Genomic DNA, 18,542 nt, shown 5'->3' on the forward strand with positions numbered 1-18,542 from the left:
ATTTGTTTAAAGATTTATATTTCAGAAGGTAGAAGACATGGATTCTTCATACTTTATATACAGATGCCTTATTTTAAGAAGTTTCAGTCTGGCGTATGTCCTTGACCTGATTTTCATGGTTCAGCAACTGCTGATAAATTTCTGGATAAAAAATTGTTTTTTTGTCACGCAAGTTTCTCACTTATTATGAGTAATAGGGTAACTTTATTTGGTATATGGGTTCCTTGTAAGGTCTACATGTCTGTCAGACAGGGTTCATCTGACCTCGACTTCATCTCATGGATCAGTGATCAAGGTTAAGATTATGTGGTAAAAGTCCCTATCTCAGATACTATAAGCAAAAGGTCAACTATTTTTATACACCAAATATAGGTCAACTATATTTGGTGTATAGAATGATTGCATACATGTATGTCTGTCTGGCAGGATTCATCTGACCTTGACCTCATTTTTATGGTTCATTGGTCAATGTTGAGTTTTCATGGTTTTGTCTGTTTATCAAATACTATAAGCAAACGTTCAACTATATTTGGTGTATGGAATGATTGTAAGGTGTACATGTCTGTCTGGCAGGGTTCATCTGACCTTGACTTCATTTACAATGATCATTGATAATGCTAATTTCTATTAGAAAATTATAGTAAAACCTCCATATTACATACTTTCAACATAAATTAAATCATGATAAGTTAAGCAGGCAAGAAAGACATTTCAGTGTGTGTAGTCTTGTCTTAGGTTTTATATTGATAAATGATATATAAGTATGGGGACATGGTTTGATTGTCAATGGGACAAATATCCAAATAATGTTCTTGGTTGTTTTTTTTTTTTTGTCAATTAGGCAATTTAGTATAGAAGGTCAATCTTTCAGTCTGTTAAATTTAATCAAACTTCTCTAGACTCGGACTGATTTAAAGCTTTACACTTTGTATTGTTTGGTTCCAATTCACATTGTAAAGTTCTTGGGTTATCTGGAAACCTCTTTTCTTCAATATTTCAGTCTATTTTTAGTTTCAATGACCTTGAACTTTGAAGCTATGATATTAAAATCAATATTGATTTTCTCTCGTTATATGTGACCATATGTAACTGTTTCTTTGCAATGCCATGTAAAGTACTTATATTTTGGGTTATTATTCAGAAAACCCTCCCCTGCACTTTATTTCAGTTAATAGTTTGAAAGTTAGACCTTGGCATTGGACAACATGATCTTATACTCATAATATGTGACCAAATGTTCGAATTTGGTTCCAAATCTATGTTAAGTTATAGAGTTATAATCAAGACATTCCTTTCTTGCACTAGTTTAAGTCTATTTTTGTTAATTTTATTGTTAAAATATGTGATTAGATCAGACTTGAAGATGAACCACTAATGGTAGTTCAATGACATTTGGTATGCAGTTTTATAAGAATTCACAGATCTTATTTCCATGGAGATTGTTAGGCCCAGCCCTTCAGTCATTGTCTATTGAGTATGAAACTTTACTTTGCTTGCTTTACATGATAAATTTTGTGATTAGTTCAGCTTAAGATGAACCACCAATAGTAAGTGAATTATATTCGGTATGCAGTTGTATAGGCATTTGTACGTCTCATTTCCAAGGATACTATATTGCCCCATCCCTCATCATGGGTCATTGACTTTGAAACTTTTGCATAGTTTATATGTTAAAGTTGATGTTTAGGTCAGTTTCATGAGAACAACTTATGATAAGTCCATGGGATTTGATTTGCAGTTGAACCAGTAATGGCACTTTTCATTTCCACAGAGGTTATTTGGTTCTGCACCTTCAGTCATGGTTGTTTACATGTTAAGGTATTGCCATAGTAATTCCAATAATTAAATTATCCTATTAACACTTACCATGCTGAATTGTTTTCAGAAAATGTCTTAATTTTCGTTTATTTGCAAAAATATGCAAATTACATACAAATGAGCTTTACCCTGCTGCTGATGCATATTGATTCCTTTAAATGTAAGATTGGGGATCACGGGGTGGGGTGAGTGGGTGGGAATTAGCCCCAAAGTTGGTCATTGGGTGCAAAAAACGTCAATTTTGACGATTTTTCGTTCTATTTCTTGACCAGGAAGACCGAGGGATGCTGATGGATGTATCTTCCTGTAGTCTGCATGTAGAGTGGACCCCAGTGAACACATTAATCACAACAAAGCCTAGGTCGGAGACAAACCGTTATTGGTACAGCAGTCTACAGAAGGTCATTTCAACCAAAAATTTGGAATTTCTCGATTTTTCCCGATTTTTGCAACCGGAAGTAGTCGTTCACCAAGTGGATTTCAATAATAAACACGATCAGTTATATATTCCCGCAGGTTTACACTAATTTTTATACGACCTCAAAAAAATTTTGGTGTCGTATATTGGTATGACGTTGGCGTCGTCTTCGTCCGGCGTCTGAAGACACATTGGTTTTCGCACTCTAACTTTAGTTTAAGTGAATGTATCTCTATGAAATTTTACCATAAGGTTCAATACCACACCCCACAAATGGTACCAACAGTTAAGGGGCCAAAAATAAGCATTTTTGTAACTTCCAGACATAACTTGTGTGTTAGTGTATGGATCTCTCTGACATTGTACCACAATGTTCCATATCACAAAGGGAATGCTGGGATTGATTTTGGGGGTAATTGCCTCAAAATTTTAGGAATTAGGGGCCAAAAAAGGGGCAAAAAACAAGCAATTTTCTAGTTTCATGACAATAACTTGTGTGTAAGTGTATGGATCTTTCTGAAATTGTACTATAAGGTTCCATATCACAAAGGGAAAGCTGGAGTTGAGTTTGGGGGTAATTGCCCAAAACGTTTAGGAATAAGGGGCCAAAAATTAGCATTTTTCTAGTTTCCAGACAATAACTTGTGTTCAAGTGTATGGATCTCTCTGAAATTGTACTGCAAGGTACCATACCACAAAGGGAAGGCTGGGATTGATTTTGGGGGTAATTGCTTCAAAATTTTAGGAATTAGGGGCCAAAAAGGGGCAAAAAACAAGCATTTTTATACGACCGCAAACATTTTTTTGGGATCGTATAATGGTATGATGTTGTCGACGTCGTCCGAAGACACATTGGTTTCCGGACAATAACTTTAGTTTAAGTGAATGGATCTTCATGAAATTTTTTAAGAAGGTTCAATACCACAAAAGGAAGGTTGGGATTGATTTTGGGGATGATGGTCCCAACCGTTTAGGAATTAGGGGCCCAAAAAGGGGCCCAAAACAAGCATTTTTCTAGTTTCAGGATAATAACTTGTGTATAAGTATTTCGATTGCTCTGAAATTGTACCATAATGTTTAATAATACAAGTAGAAGGTTGGGATTCATTTTAGGGGTTATGGGGCCAACAGTTTAGGAATTAAGGGCCAAAAAGGGGCCAAAAACAAGCATTTTTGTGGAGCCTTCGACTTTTGTCGAAAAAGCGAGACATAGCGATCCTACATTCCGTCGGCGTCCACAAATATTCACTCTGTGGTTAAAGTTTTTGAAATTTTAATAACTTTCTTAAACTATCCTGGATTTCTACCAAACTTGGACAGAAGCTTGTTTATGATCATAAGATAGTATCCAGAAGTAAATTTTGTAAAAAAAAAAATCCATTTTTTCCTTTTTTACTTTTAAATGGACTTAGTTTTTCTGCCAGGAAACATTACATTCACTCTGTGGTTAAAGTTTTTAAAATTTTAACAAATTTCTTAAACTATCCTGGATTTGTACCAAACTTGGACAGAAGCTTGTTTATGATCATAAGATAGTATCCAGAAGTAAAATTTGTAAAAAAAATCCATTTTTTCCTTATTTAACTTATAAATGGACTTAGTTTTTCTGCCAGTTTACATTACATTCACTCTGTGGTTAAAGTTTTTTTAAATTTTAACAACTTTCTTAAACTATCCTGGATTTGTACCAAACTTGGACTGAAGCTTGTTTATGATTAAAAGCTAGTATCTAGAAGGAAAATTTGTTAAAATTTTGTTCCACTTTTTCCGTTTTTTACTTATAAATGGACTTTGTTTTTCTTCCAGTTAACATTACATACAGTCTGCAGTTTAAGTTTTTAAAGCATTTATTAGAATCATAAACTATCCTGGATTTTTACCAAACTTGGACAGAAGCTACTTACAATCAAAAGATAGTATAGAGAGGAATATTTTTATTTATTTTTTTCCTCATTTTTGTTGAGCCTGCGATTAACAGCATAAGTAGGCGAGACACTGGGTTCCGCGGAACCCTTACGAATTTTTCTAGTTTCCAGACAATAACTTGTGTGTAAGTGTATGGATCTCTCTGACATTGTACCACAATGTTCCATATGACAAAGGGAATGCTGGGATTGATTTTGGGGGTAATTGCCTCAAAATTTTAGGAATAAGGGGCCAAAAAAGGGGCAAAAAACAAGCAATTTTCTAGTTTCATGACAATAACTTGTGTGTAAGTGTATGGATCTTTCTGAAATTGTACTACAAGGTTCCATATCATAAAGGGAAAGCTGGAGTTGAGTTTGGGGGTAATTGCCCAAAACGTTTAGGGAATAAGGGGCCAAAAACTAGCATTTTTCTAGTTTCCAGACAATAACTTGTGTTCAAGTGTATGGATCTCTCTGAAATTGTACTGCAAGGTACCATACCACAAAGGGAAGGCTGGGATTGATTTTGGGGGTAATTGCTTCAAAATTTGAGGAATTGGGGGCCGAAAAGGGGCAAAAAACAAGCATTTTTATACGACCGCAAAATTTTTTTTGGGATCGTATAATGGTATGATGTTGTCGTCGTCGTCCGAAGACACATTGGTTTCCGGACAATAACTTTAGTTTAAGTGAATGGATCTTTATGAAATTTTTTAAGAAGGTTCAATACCGCAAAAGGAAGGTTGGGATTGATTTTGGGGATGATGGTCCCAACCGTTTAGGAATTAGGGGCCCAAAAAGGGGCCCAAAACAAGCATTTTTCTAGTTTCAGGATAATAACTTGTGTATAAGTATTTCGATTGCTCTGAAATTGTACCACAATGTTTAATACCACAAGTAGAAGGTTGGGATTCATTTTAGGGGTTATGGGGCCAACAGTTTAGGAATTAAGGGCCAAAAAGGGGCCAAAAACAAGCATTTTTCTAGTTTCCAGACAATAACTTGTGTGTAAGTGTATGGATCTCTCTGACATTGTACCACAAGGTTCCATATAACAAAGGGAAGGCTGGGATTGAGTTTGGGGGTAATTGCCTCAAAATTTTAGGAATTAGGGGCCAAAAAAGGGGCAAAAAACAAGCAATTTTCTAGTTTCATGACAATAACTTGTGTGTAAGTGTATGGATCTTTCTGAAATTGTACTACTAGGTTCCATATCACAAAGGGAAAGCTGGAGTTGAGTTTGGGGGTAATTGCCCAAAACGTTTAGGGATAAGGGGCCAAAAATTAGCATTTTTCTAGTTTCCAGACAATAACTTGTGTTCAAGTGTATGGATCTCTCTGAAATTGTATTGCAAGGTACCATACCACAAAGGGAAGGCTGGGATTGATTTTGGGGGTAATTGCTTCAAAATTTTAGGAATTAGGGGCCAAAAAGGGGCAAAAAACAAGCATTTTTATACAACCGCAAAAATTTTTTTGGGATCGTATAATGGTATGATGTTGTCGTCGTCGTCTGAAGACACATTGGTTTCCAAACAATAACTTTAGTTTAAGTGAATGGATCTTTATGAAATTGTTTAAGAAGGTTCAATACCACAAAAGGAAGGTTGGGATTGATTTTGGGGATGATGGTCCCAACCGTTTAGGAATTAGGGGCCCAAAAAGGGGCCCAAAACAAGCATTTTTCTAGTTTCAGGATAATAACTTGTGTATAAGTATTTCAATTGCTCTGAAATTGTACCACAATGTTTAATACCACAAGTAGAAGGTTGGGATTCATTTTAGGGGTTATGGGGCCAACAGTTTAGGAATTAAGGGCCAAAAAGGGGCCAAAAACAAGCATTTTTCTAGTTTCCAGACAATAACTTGTGTGTAAGTGTATGGATCTCTCTGACATTGTACCACAATGTTCCATATGACAAAGGGAATGCTGGGATTGATTTTGGGGGTAATTGCCTCAAAATTTTAGGAATTAGGGGCCAAAAAGGGGCAAAAAACAAGCATTTTTATACGACCGCAAAAATTTTTTGGGGATCGTATAATGGTATGATGTTGTCGTCGTCGTCCGAAGACACATTGGTTTCCGGACAATAACTTTAGTTTAAGTGAATGGATCTTTATGAAATTTTTTAAGAAGGTTCAATACCACAAAAGGAAGGTTGGGATTGATTTTGGGGATGATGGTCCCAACCGTTTAGGAATTAGGGGCCCAAAAAGGGGCCCAAAACAAGCATTTTTCTAGTTTCAGGATAATAACTTGTGTATAAGTATTTCGATTGCTCTGAAATTGTACCACAATGTTTAATACCACAAGTAGAAGGTTGGGATTCATTTTAGGGGTTATGGGGCCAACAGTTTAGGAATTAAGGGCCAAAAAGGGGCCAAAAACAAGCATTTTTCTAGTTTCCAGACAATAACTTGTGTGTAAGTGTATGGATCTCTCTGACATTGTACCACAAGGTTCCATATAACAAAGGGAAGGCTGGGATTGAGTTTGGGGGTAATTGCCTCAAAATTTTAGGAATTAGGGGCCAAAAAAGGGGCAAAAAACAAGCAATTTTCTAGTTTCATGACAATAACTTGTGTGTAAGTGTATGGATCTTTCTGAAATTGTACTACTAGGTTCCATATCACAAAGGGAAAGCTGGAGTTGAGTTTGGGGGTAATTGCCCAAAACGTTTAGGGATAAGGGGCCAAAAATTAGCATTTTTCTAGTTTCCAGACAATAACTTGTGTTCAAGTGTATGGATCTCTCTGAAATTGTATTGCAAGGTACCATACCACAAAGGGAAGGCTGGGATTGATTTTGGGGGTAATTGCTTCAAAATTTTAGGAATTAGGGGCCAAAAAGGGGCAAAAAACAAGCATTTTTATACAACCGCAAAAATTTTTTTGGGATCGTATAATGGTATGATGTTGTCGTCGTCGTCTGAAGACACATTGGTTTCCAAACAATAACTTTAGTTTAAGTGAATGGATCTTTATGAAATTGTTTAAGAAGGTTCAATACCACAAAAGGAAGGTTGGGATTGATTTTGGGGATGATGGTCCCAACCGTTTAGGAATTAGGGGCCCAAAAAGGGGCCCAAAACAAGCATTTTTCTAGTTTCAGGATAATAACTTGTGTATAAGTATTTCAATTGCTCTGAAATTGTACCACAATGTTTAATACCACAAGTAGAAGGTTGGGATTCATTTTAGGGGTTATGGGGCCAACAGTTTAGGAATTAAGGGCCAAAAAGGGGCCAAAAACAAGCATTTTTCTAGTTTCCAGACAATAACTTGTGTGTAAGTGTATGGATCTCTCTGACATTGTACCACAATGTTCCATATGACAAAGGGAATGCTGGGATTGATTTTGGGGGTAATTGCCTCAAAATTTTAGGAATTAGGGGCCAAAAAGGGGCAAAAAACAAGCATTTTTATACGACCGCAAAAATTTTTTGGGGATCGTATAATGGTATGATGTTGTCGTCGTCGTCCGAAGACACATTGGTTTCCGGACAATAACTTTAGTTTAAGTGAATGGATCTTTATGAAATTTTTTAAGAAGGTTCAATACCACAAAAGGAAGGTTGGGATTGATTTTGGGGATGATGGTCCCAACCGTTTAGGAATTAGGGGCCCAAAAAGGGGCCCAAAACAAGCATTTTTCTAGTTTCAGGATAATAACTTGTGTATAAGTATTTCGATTGCTCTGAAATTGTACCACAATGTTTAATACCACAAGTAGAAGGTTGGGATTCATTTTAGGGGTTATGGGGCCAACAGTTTAGGAATTAAGGGCCAAAAAGGGGCCAAAAACAAGCATTTTTCTAGTTTCCAGACAATAACTTGTGTGTAAGTGTATGGATCTCTCTGACATTGTACCACAAGGTTCCATATAACAAAGGGAAGGCTGGGATTGAGTTTGGGGTTAATTGCCCCAAACATGTAGGAATTAGGTGCCAAAAACAAGCATTTTTCTAGTTTCCAGACAATAACTTGTGTGCAAGTATATGGATCTCTTTGAAATTGTATTACAAGGTTCCATACTACAAAGGAAAGGCTAGGATTGAGTTTTGGGGTTATTGCTCCAAGGGTGGTTTCAAAAAGTTGGGGGGGGGGGATTTTTTCCCGTATTTTTTTAAGGGATTCATATTTTTTTTTTCAAAATTTTTAAAATATCGAATTTTTGAAAAGTTTCTCAAGAAGAAATCTTCAGTTGAACAGTATTGCGCAATGGATTTATAAGATCTTTGACCACATTTATTTTGTGTCAGAAACCTATATAATGTCAAAAATTTGATTACAATCCAAATTCAGACAGTATCAAGCTTGAATATTGTGTTCAAATTTGCCCCAACTGTTCAGGGTTTGACCTCTGCGGTCGTATCAGGCTGCGCTCAGCGAAGCATTTTATTTTAGTTTCAGGTCCATAACTTGTGTGCAAGTGTATGGATCTCTCTGAAATTGTACTGCAAGGTACCATACCACAAAGGGAAGGCTGGGATTGAGTTTGGGGGTGATGAATCATAAGGGGGTTAAAAAATTTGGGGGGGAGGGATTTTTTTTTCCTTTTTTTCCTTTTTTTTTCCATTTTAAATTGGTTATTTCTGATTTATATATGTAGGACTCTAAAGTGCGATTGGGACGCTAAAATACGATGGTCACGCTAAAGTACGATGGTATACGCTAAAGTGCGATGCCTCCATACGCTAAAGTCCGATGGTCCGCGAAAGTATAGACGTAAGAAACGTAGTTTGATTATGACGTTAACAGTCGTTTATACAAACTAAAAATGAACACGCCGGAAGATAAATTACTAATATTTGATTAACAACTGTTAAACGAAATGTCAATGACTTATTAATAATTAATTCAAACCTAACCGTGCTTTGACGTCTGAAGCAAATGTGTTTTTTTTTTCGGTAGCTGGAAGAAGAACTTGTATCCTGCAGTCGACCATTTTACTATTTAGATACAAAATAGTATTCGCATAAATATCCTGTATCGTGCTTTTATTGGAAGCGAACGGATACATTTAAATCATTGTTTATGTTGCAGTTTACTTTGCTGTCCCCGTTAAAATATTGTCGCTTTAAAAAGTAACATCGGTAAAATAAAGGTACATGTTTGCATGCGTAAATTATAAATTGTCGGCTAAAATATTAGTTTGTACATTATAGGAAAATATAACATGTATGTGTAGTCGCTACGAAAAAGGAGAAAACTCGGCGAACATCGCCTTTTTCTCTCATTTAGATTAAAGCTAACAAATAAATGTTACATATTCCGACAATAATCAGTAGAAATATAGTATTTTGTGACACCTAAATTACCTTTTTAGAAATTATTACGTGGTCGGTCTTCTAAATTTAGAAACAATCACTTCAGCCTACCAGTAGATTATAATGCCTATCACATAAGGTACACCTTAGATTACTAGATTTTGCAAAAGGACTATTTTTACATCTTATGTTCTTTAACGTTTTTAAAGCCCTCGAACCTTACCCTATTGGTCCATCGCACTTTAGCTTGATATACCACCGTACTTTAGCAAACAAACAACCATCGCACTTTAGCGTGACCATCGCACTTTAGAGTCCTACATATATAAAAGCAAATAAAAATGATATAAGTTTTTAATTTACCTATTCAAACCATAAGTTCTTAGACCACATTCACTCTGTGTCAGAAACCTATGCTGTGTCAAATATTTAATCACAATCCAAATTCAGTGTGTATCAAGCTTGAATGTTGTGTCCATACTTGCCCCAGCTGTTCAGGGTTCGACCTCTTCGGTCGTATCAAGCTGCGCCCAGCGGAGCATTTTATTAAAGTTTTAGGCCTCTGAACTGCGTGTGTCTGACACCGAAGGGAAGCCCACCCCTCCAGAAACACCAGTTTTATTTGATTTCAATTTTCCAAATTCGTATTTGAGCTGAAAATGCATGTTAAACATGAGAAACATGACAATAAATAGCCTCAGGTTGAGGAAACATGCATTAACTTCGAAATTAATGTCATAAAGTTGACCTCTAAAAGTATGGAAAGTCATTGGAGCCAAATAACGGTAGTTTGGGTTATCCCGTCATATGACGGGCACCGCATGGTAAGGGTTTAATAAACAACAAAAATAAAAATAAATTTAAAAGTGCTTTTGAGCAAACCAGTGTATCTGGAGGCCTTGATAACCCAATCTAACCCCAAATAAGATGAAAAAACATCGAAATTGGAGCTATACTGGAAAAACTTGATTTCTACCACCAAAGGCCTTAACACTTACCATGCTGAATTGTTTTCAGAAAATGTCTAATTTTCGTTTATTTGCAAAAATATGCAAATTACATACAAATGAGCTTTACCCTGCTGCTGAATGATGCATATTGATTAAGATAGTGGATCACAGGTCGGGTGAGTGGGCGGGAACTAGCCCCAAAGTTGGTCATCGGGTGCAAAAAACGTCAATTTTGACGATTTTTCGTCCTATTTCTTGACCTGGAAGACCGAGGGATGCTGATAGATGTGTCTTACTGTCAACGTATATTTGTTCCGCCTAACAGAAGTTCCTCTGGAAACTTTGTTATAAACAATGTCATAATATCTGTTCCTGTAGGAACACTTTTCTATACCCTTTATTCCGTAAGGAACAAATACTGTAATATTGAGGCTTGTTTAGGGGGGATAACAATATCCCATATCCCATTAAGTTTTTGTCCCAATATCCCATATCCCTATAATGTTTACCCCTAATATCCCAATAAATATTTTTTACAAACATCCTGTATCCCTAAAACTATTTTGAAATATCCCAAAAAATCATTGATTAATTCCCAAACCCATTTTTGTATACAACATTTCTTAAATACGTGTTGTATGCGTTGTAGTAAGGATGTGGGCTTTTTCACAGAGAAAAGTTAATTATTTATTTGACATATAAACAAGAGGAACAACTCTGTCTTTATCGCTCACCTGATGAAAAAAATTCGCCAGTTTGCTAATGAGGACTTTGATATGCACATAATTTAGTTACTCTTTCTGTTGCTGATCGTTTTTGCAATTTATAATTTAGCCTAGCTCCTATAGGTTTTAGAAACCAAAAGCCAAAACTTCAAAAACAGTTAAAATCAACATTTAAGGGGGAATACTTCTAAAACTTGTTGCTAAAAATATCATAGTAAATAGGTCTTGTTATGCTGATTATTATTTTTTTTATTTACACTTTTAATCTAGCTCATATAGTTTTCATGATAACAGCCAATACTGTTAAAAATTATAAAAATAGACATTTCAGGGGCAATAACTCAAAAACAAGTGGTTAGATTAATTTCCATACATGTGGATACATGTCATCATGTAGATCATTTTCCAAAATTAAACTTTTAATCTAGCTCCTACATTTGAAAAATAAAATGGCAAGGATATGTCAAATAAGTACAATAACTCCTTTGAGAGCTCGATTGGCAATTTCGGTCATGATAACTTATTTGTAGGTCTTATTTTACTAAAGATCTTTGCCATTTAATGTTTATCCATGTCCAACATAGTTTCTCCAAAAGATTTAAACTTTTGGTAAATAATCTTTCAAGGGCAATAACTCCTATAAAGGATCAGTTGACCAGTTTGGTCATGTTAACTTATTCGTAGATCTAATTTTGTTGAACATTTTTGTCACTTAAAGTTTCACTTCATCTATTATAGTTTCTTAAAAAAAAAATGAAAGTTTAATTTTAAAAAAAAAGCTTTTCAAGCCAATTACTCCGATAAGGGATAAATTTACAATTTCGGTCAGTTAACTTAGTTGTAGATCTCAAATTGCTGGCCATTTTTGCTGTTCAAAATTTCTCTTTATCAGCATTTAAGATAATAATAAAAAAAAAAAAAAAACAGAGATATTTCGTAAAATTTATAATTCCAGATGCAATAACTGCAAATAGTGTTGTCCAATTGGTTTGAAAAATTACATGGCAGATAAATCTTAACATGCTTATCATTTTTACCCTTATAAAAATAAGGAGATAAGGTATGATTGCCAATGAGACAACTATCCACCAAAGTTCAAATAAAGTGGATGTAAGCAATTATAGGCAACCTTACGGCCTTCAACAATGAGAAAAACCCATACCGTATAGTCGGCTATAAAAGGCTCCGACATGAAAAATATGAAACAATTCAATAGCTGAGAAAACTAACGGCCTATTTTTGGCAATTTTATCAAGTGAGATGTAACTTTTTCTGTACTTAACTTTTAAATTCCACATTTTTTTTTCATGTTCAAAATTCAATATCCCTAAAAATGCATCAATATCCCATATCCTATTTATTTTTAAGACAAAAATCCCATATCCCTAAAATTAAAATGGCAAATATCCCGTATCCCAATATACCCAATATTAGCCTCAATATTTGTTCCAACGGAAACAATATTACAGAATATTTCTTCCACTTGGAACTTATATTATGAATGAACTTCTATTCCGTGACATTACTATAGTCTGCATGTAGAGTGGACCCCAGTGAACACATTATTCACAACAAAGACTAGGTCGGAGTCAAACTGTTCTTGGTACAGCAATCTAAAGAAGGTCATTAATTTGCACCAAAAATCCGGAATTTCTCGATTTTTCCCGATATTTGGCTTCAACTGGACCTGCAACCGGAAGTAGTTTTTCACCAAGTGGATTTCAATAATAAACACGATCAGTAGTTATATATTCCGGCAGGTTTACACTAATTTTTAAAGTTTTAGGCCTCTGAACTCACGGCGTGTGTCTGACACCGAAGGGAAGCCCACCCCTCCAGAAACACCAGTTTTATTTGATTTTAATTTTCCAAATTCGTATTTGAGCTGAAAATGCATGTTAAACATGAGAAACATGACAATAAATAGCCTCAGATTGAGCAAGGAATTGTATATATATACAATTCCTTGGATTGAGGAAACATGCATAAACTTCGAAATTGATGTCATAAAGTTGACCTCTAAAAGTATGGAGAGCTATTGGAGCCAAATAACTGTAGTCATATGACGGCACCGCATGGTAAGGGTTAATTAATTAATTAAAATTTCATATCTCTGTGAAAAGAAACAGAAGAAACTTCAACAAAAATTTTTATAAAGAAAAAAATGTTAAATTGCAGTTTTCAAACTTTAACTTTTCTTTGACTTAACCAAATGTTCTGAATTTTAAACTTATACACAATGCTTATTACTACCAACACAGATCAATTTTGAATTTGGGTGGCGTCTCTTTCACAGTTCTTGTGTTATGCCCCTTTATAAATGGAAAATTAGCAAATTTTCTGTTTATAGTGCACTCACAACGTCAGTAGGTTTGAATAGGGTCGGTCTTTTCACCACCGAACACCGCCGAACACCACCGAACACACAAAAAGACCACTAACCCTTAAGAAAAACTGTAATGTTACACAATAAAACAATAAAATTGATTAAATTACGTAAAATCTATTCCTATTGTCATGTTTTTCACATTTTTATGTGCATTAGTGATGTCAAAATTATAGAAAAAAAAACGCTTCCGGATCCAGCAATATTTTTTCCGCATTTACATTGTCTGTATTTCATTGCATATTATCTTATGGTCTACTTTTCAATTATTAGAAATACATTGCTCAAATAGTTAAAACCTTTTATTTAATGTGAAATTATCACAATAATTATATTTAAAAAAATGTTAGACTTGAAAGTGTTCTGTTCTGACAACAGCCCTGCAAGAGTCTGTTCTTTTTGGTTCTCTTGTTATCATTTCTTATTAATTTGTGTATATATATGTATACACATATTTATCCTCGTTCAGAAGGTAAGTCAAATATATAAATAAAGATGAAAACAATATATTTAGGTGTGTTAGATGGTATTTTAATGTGTTCGGCGGTGTGCGGTGGTGTTAGGTGGTGAAAAGACCTACTGGGTTTGAATATGTACATTTTCTATTGCATATTTACAAGCTAGACATCTGTGGCCCATAGACACATTCGTTTTTTTCCAGCCTAAAATATTTAGGGTTTCCGAAGTAAAAAATAAACCCCTTTATATCCATAAAAATGCAGCAGCAAGATTGTTTTGGTGAACTCCGCTCACAGTTTTGTTTATATATATTCAGTAGTGTCAATCATCAGAAATAAATTTATAAAAGAGCCAGATTTGAAAATTTCTGTTAGAGATATTATAATCTCAAGCCCTGCTCCATTATTTGTTTGTGGAACCTGTTATCCAGTGATTGCCTTTGGTTACTGTGTTTTTTGCTCTTTGTAGTAATATATTAATCAGGTTTTAGGTGTTCTTATAAAAAGAAGATGTGGTATGATTGCCAATGAGACAACTCTCCACAATAGACCAAATGGCACAGAAATTAACAACTATAGGTCACTGTACTGCCTTCAACAATGAGCAAAGCCCATACCGCATAGTCAGCTATAAAAGGCCTCGAAATGACGAATGTAAAACAATGCAAACGAGAAAACTAGCTGCCTAATTTATGTACAAAATAATGAACGAAAAAAAACAAATATGAAACACAGCAACAAAGGACAACCACTGAATTACAGGTTCCTGACTTGGGACAGGCACATACAGAATGTGGCGGAGTTAAACTAGTTTGAAGGTGCCAATGTAAATGCTTTTTGTTCCGACGTTGGAAAGTTCCGGGCGGAAAGAACTAACTAGCCGAAAAGTTCCGGAGCCGAACTTATTAACTAGTTACTTTGTTCTTCCTCTGGTTTAAAAGTTCCTACGGAACAAAGTGACTAGTTGAAAAGTTCCAACGCAACATATCAACTAGTTAGAAAGTTCCTTTTTGCCAAATTAGTCAAAACCGGAACTAACAAACTAGCCCAAAAGTTCAAACGGAACTTATCAACCAGGCAGAAAGTTCCATTTGGAGAATTGATGCAAAGTAAAAGCGCAACATATTATTTTTGAACCTTTCAAGGGGAAACCAAGATACTGATTACAAAAGTCAAAAGAAACTTATCAACTAGCCACAAAGTTCCAACGCAACATATCAACTAGTTAGAAACGGTTCCTTTTTGCCAAATTAGTCAAAACCGGAAATAACAAACTAGCCCAAAATTTCCAACGGAACTTATCAACCAGTCACAAAGTTCCATTTGGAGAATTGATGCAAAGAACCACATGAGGAGGGGGGTATTCTTCCCTCTCTTGAGTGTACTATGAATACTAAATTTGCATGATAATGCAACTTATTCCGTTTTATGTGAGCTATGAAATACAACTTAAATTTTGCATATTTGTCCCCAAAGAAACCCCTTTCAGTGCGTTGGGTAGTCTTGTAAATTTATGATTTGCTCTTATATATTGTTGTTGTTATTGGTTTTGGTAGGCGGCTTACTTATGTAGTAATTGCGCCTTAAATTCATATAACATAAATATTATGTATATATACTTTCATTCCTGAATTCATTTTTAGTATTACGTTTTGGCGAGATTTATATAAAACTTTGACAATATGGTTGACTGTGTTACAATAAAGTATTTATATGTAGAGAGAAAAAAAAAAAACACATAACAGAAGGTACATGTAATAGGAAAATGAGAGAGAAAAAAAAAGCAAATTATACTTCCTAATGAAATGCACATTATTAATTGATAGGTATCATAAAATTGTTTAGAAATTTCATCTAGTTGTTCACCTTTGTGTCGTCTGTGATATGCTTATAAAAAAAAGTATATTTAGAAACATAAAACAAGACATGTGCTAGTTAAATGCTACCAATGTAAGGACGTCTCCCACGATTGATGTAGCAAATAAAGAATCCTTAAGTAAGGATTGATTGTAGTTTTTCCTTTTCCATAACGGCAAGTTGCGTTAATTTTTCCAAATAAATTTCCAAAGACATACTGGTATTTAGTGATTCCCCCTTCCCTGACGAGAAAAAAAAACACTTCTGTCATTGAATGAGAAATCACCCCTACCTACACCCTTAATCGCCTATTTAGATATATATATATATATATGTAATATATAAATGGAGTAAAAATAGAAAAATATGAAAAAAATAATACCAGTATATTATTAAAACAATGCAATTGTTTGAATTTGTTGTAAGTACAGAGAATGTCAGCGAAACAGAAGTGCTGGGATGTGCATATATATATACAATAATCTGTGTGTGTTTGTCTAACTGACATATGCATCCTCTAGTACAGATTTTAGTTTTTTTCATTTTGTTGTCATAGAAAAGGATTTAGCACTTGTTTCTATTCTAAAAAATATATGAGCTTAATGATTGTGTTTGTTTGTTTTTCTTATTTTCTAATAATATGACTATAATTGTCAGTTTGTGAAGATCTGAAAAGACAAATTGTATTTTCCTTTGTTCTTGCTTTTCCTTTAATCTTTTAACATTAAGATAAATGTTAGTGGCACTTTCATAAAAAAAAGAAGCCTGTAGCAAATGTTTCTATTGTTAAATATATGAGCACAGTGTGTTGTGTTTGTTGTTTTTATTTCTAATTGTCCATTATAGAGAATCTTAAGGTGATGTTGTATTTTCCCTTAATATATAATGTTAACTTTTCTAGTGTACTAATCTTCAATAGATCAGAGTGTTTAAATTGAATGTTGATACTTGTTAAAATTAATTGCGTGCATTTCATGGTCAATTAGTACTGGTGTTTGAAAGGTGATTGATTTACTGATGTATGACACAGGTAGAAAAAAGTCTGTTTGATTACGCTCAATGGACTGACACAAAGGTGAAGTGTACATTGCACTTGTGACTTACTTATCATTATTCTATGGATATTAAAAAAGGAAATGATTTTATATTCGGGTGAGTTTTTCTTTTATTTTTAATCTTGCTGGTTGTATAACTTGATGAAATAATTTAACTTGAGGGACCATCTGAGAAATAGTTCATATACACTGGTTCCAAATACATAATTATTTATTTTATAATATCTAAACTAAAGCTAAATGACACTTATAGTTGAGAGTCTTCCTATTTTCTTATAAGTATATTAGTTTCCCGTAGATAGTTATGCACGGGACTAAAAGTATGTGTGTATCCGGATAGAAGGTGTTTCAATGAGAGATCTATGACTCCATTTTTTTTAAGCGTATCAAACATCTGTTTTCGTTGCACATCATATTTTGAGCAGACTAATAGAAAGTGTACAACATCGTCTGTGACTTTGCAGTTTTCACAAATTTCACTCGGGCTTTTCCCTATTTTGTGAAGATATTTATTGACATTTATAGAGCCAGATCTTAATCTGAATATTATTCGTTCATTTTCTCTATTCATTTGTGGAATAGTAATCTTAAAAGATACATTATTTTGGAAGGAGTGTAGTAATCTTCCCTTTGGGTTGTCTGACCACTGTTTTTGCCAAATTTGTTTTAAAATGTTTTTTGTTAAACATTTGATGTCTTCCTTATATAGGGGAATATGACAATCTATTGTACCTTTATTAAGAGCCACTTTGGCAGTCTGGTCTGCAATTTCATTTCCTAAAATTCCGACGTGGCTTGGGATCCACTCAAATATTATGTTGCTACCTAGTTTGACTAACTGGTTGTATAAAAATATAATATCGTACAATAAATAATTTTTTACCTTAAATAAATTACTCTTTAAGGCTTGTAGAGCTGATAAAGAGTCGACAAACACAATAACATTATTTGGTTTGAATTCTTCTAACCATATAAGAGACAGAAATATTGCTATAAGCTCACAAGTGAAAATTGACATATTCTTAGGCAGTTTGAAACCTTTTTTTATTCCCATTTCAGGTATTGCAAATGCACATGAGGTTTTATTAGAATTTGGATCTTTAGATCCGTCCGTATATATTTTTAAAAACTGGCGATACTGCGTATCAATCATTAAGTTACTTTCACTTCGAATTAAGTGTGGATTGTCCTTTTTCGAGATGAGATTTGTGAGTTGTGTACATACACGGGGTTTAGTCAAATGCCAAGGGGGTGTTGGGAATTGTTTGTATTTATATATTTGGTTAATATCTATATCATGTTGATTAATCATATCTTTTGAAACAATAAAATATGGTTTTTTATTCTGTTTTATTTCCCTGGAGTAGCAAAGAAATGTTGCCTTTTTTGCTAAACTTTCCTTAGTTGGATGGTTATCTTCATGACTAGATATGTTCAAGAAAGATTTTGTAATAAGACACTTCCTACGTTCTTCGTAGGGTGGGTCACCCATTTCTACTTGCTGTCCACTTGTGGCTACATTTTTATATGCACCGGTACAAATTCGAAGTGCTTGACTTTGCACCCGGTCCAGTATTTTCTTTACGGAATGTGAGGCAGAATTATATACTTCACAACCGTAGTCTATTTTAGATCTTATAAGTGCAATATATATGTTTCTAAGAGAATGGCTGTTTGCTCCCCACTTAGTACCTGTTA

The 18,542-nt window shown here is 34.4% G+C and overlaps 1 long non-coding RNA gene across 1 annotated transcript; it reads left to right on the forward strand.

The window, feature by feature from the left end:
• The first annotated feature begins 4,551 nt into the window (after positions 1–4,551).
• Positions 4,552–7,208, forward strand: LOC127719912 (uncharacterized). Its single transcript, XR_007990539.1, has 2 exons — positions 4,552–4,864; positions 5,729–7,208. It is a non-coding gene; the product is annotated as an uncharacterized LOC127719912 (long non-coding RNA).
• Positions 7,209–18,542: the final 11,334 nt, after the last annotated feature.

The sequence above is a fragment of the Mytilus californianus genome, unplaced genomic scaffold, assembly GCF_021869535.1.
Source record: "Mytilus californianus isolate M0D057914Y unplaced genomic scaffold, xbMytCali1.0.p SCAF_1, whole genome shotgun sequence".
NCBI classification, from domain to species: Eukaryota; Metazoa; Mollusca; class Bivalvia; order Mytilida; family Mytilidae; genus Mytilus; species Mytilus californianus.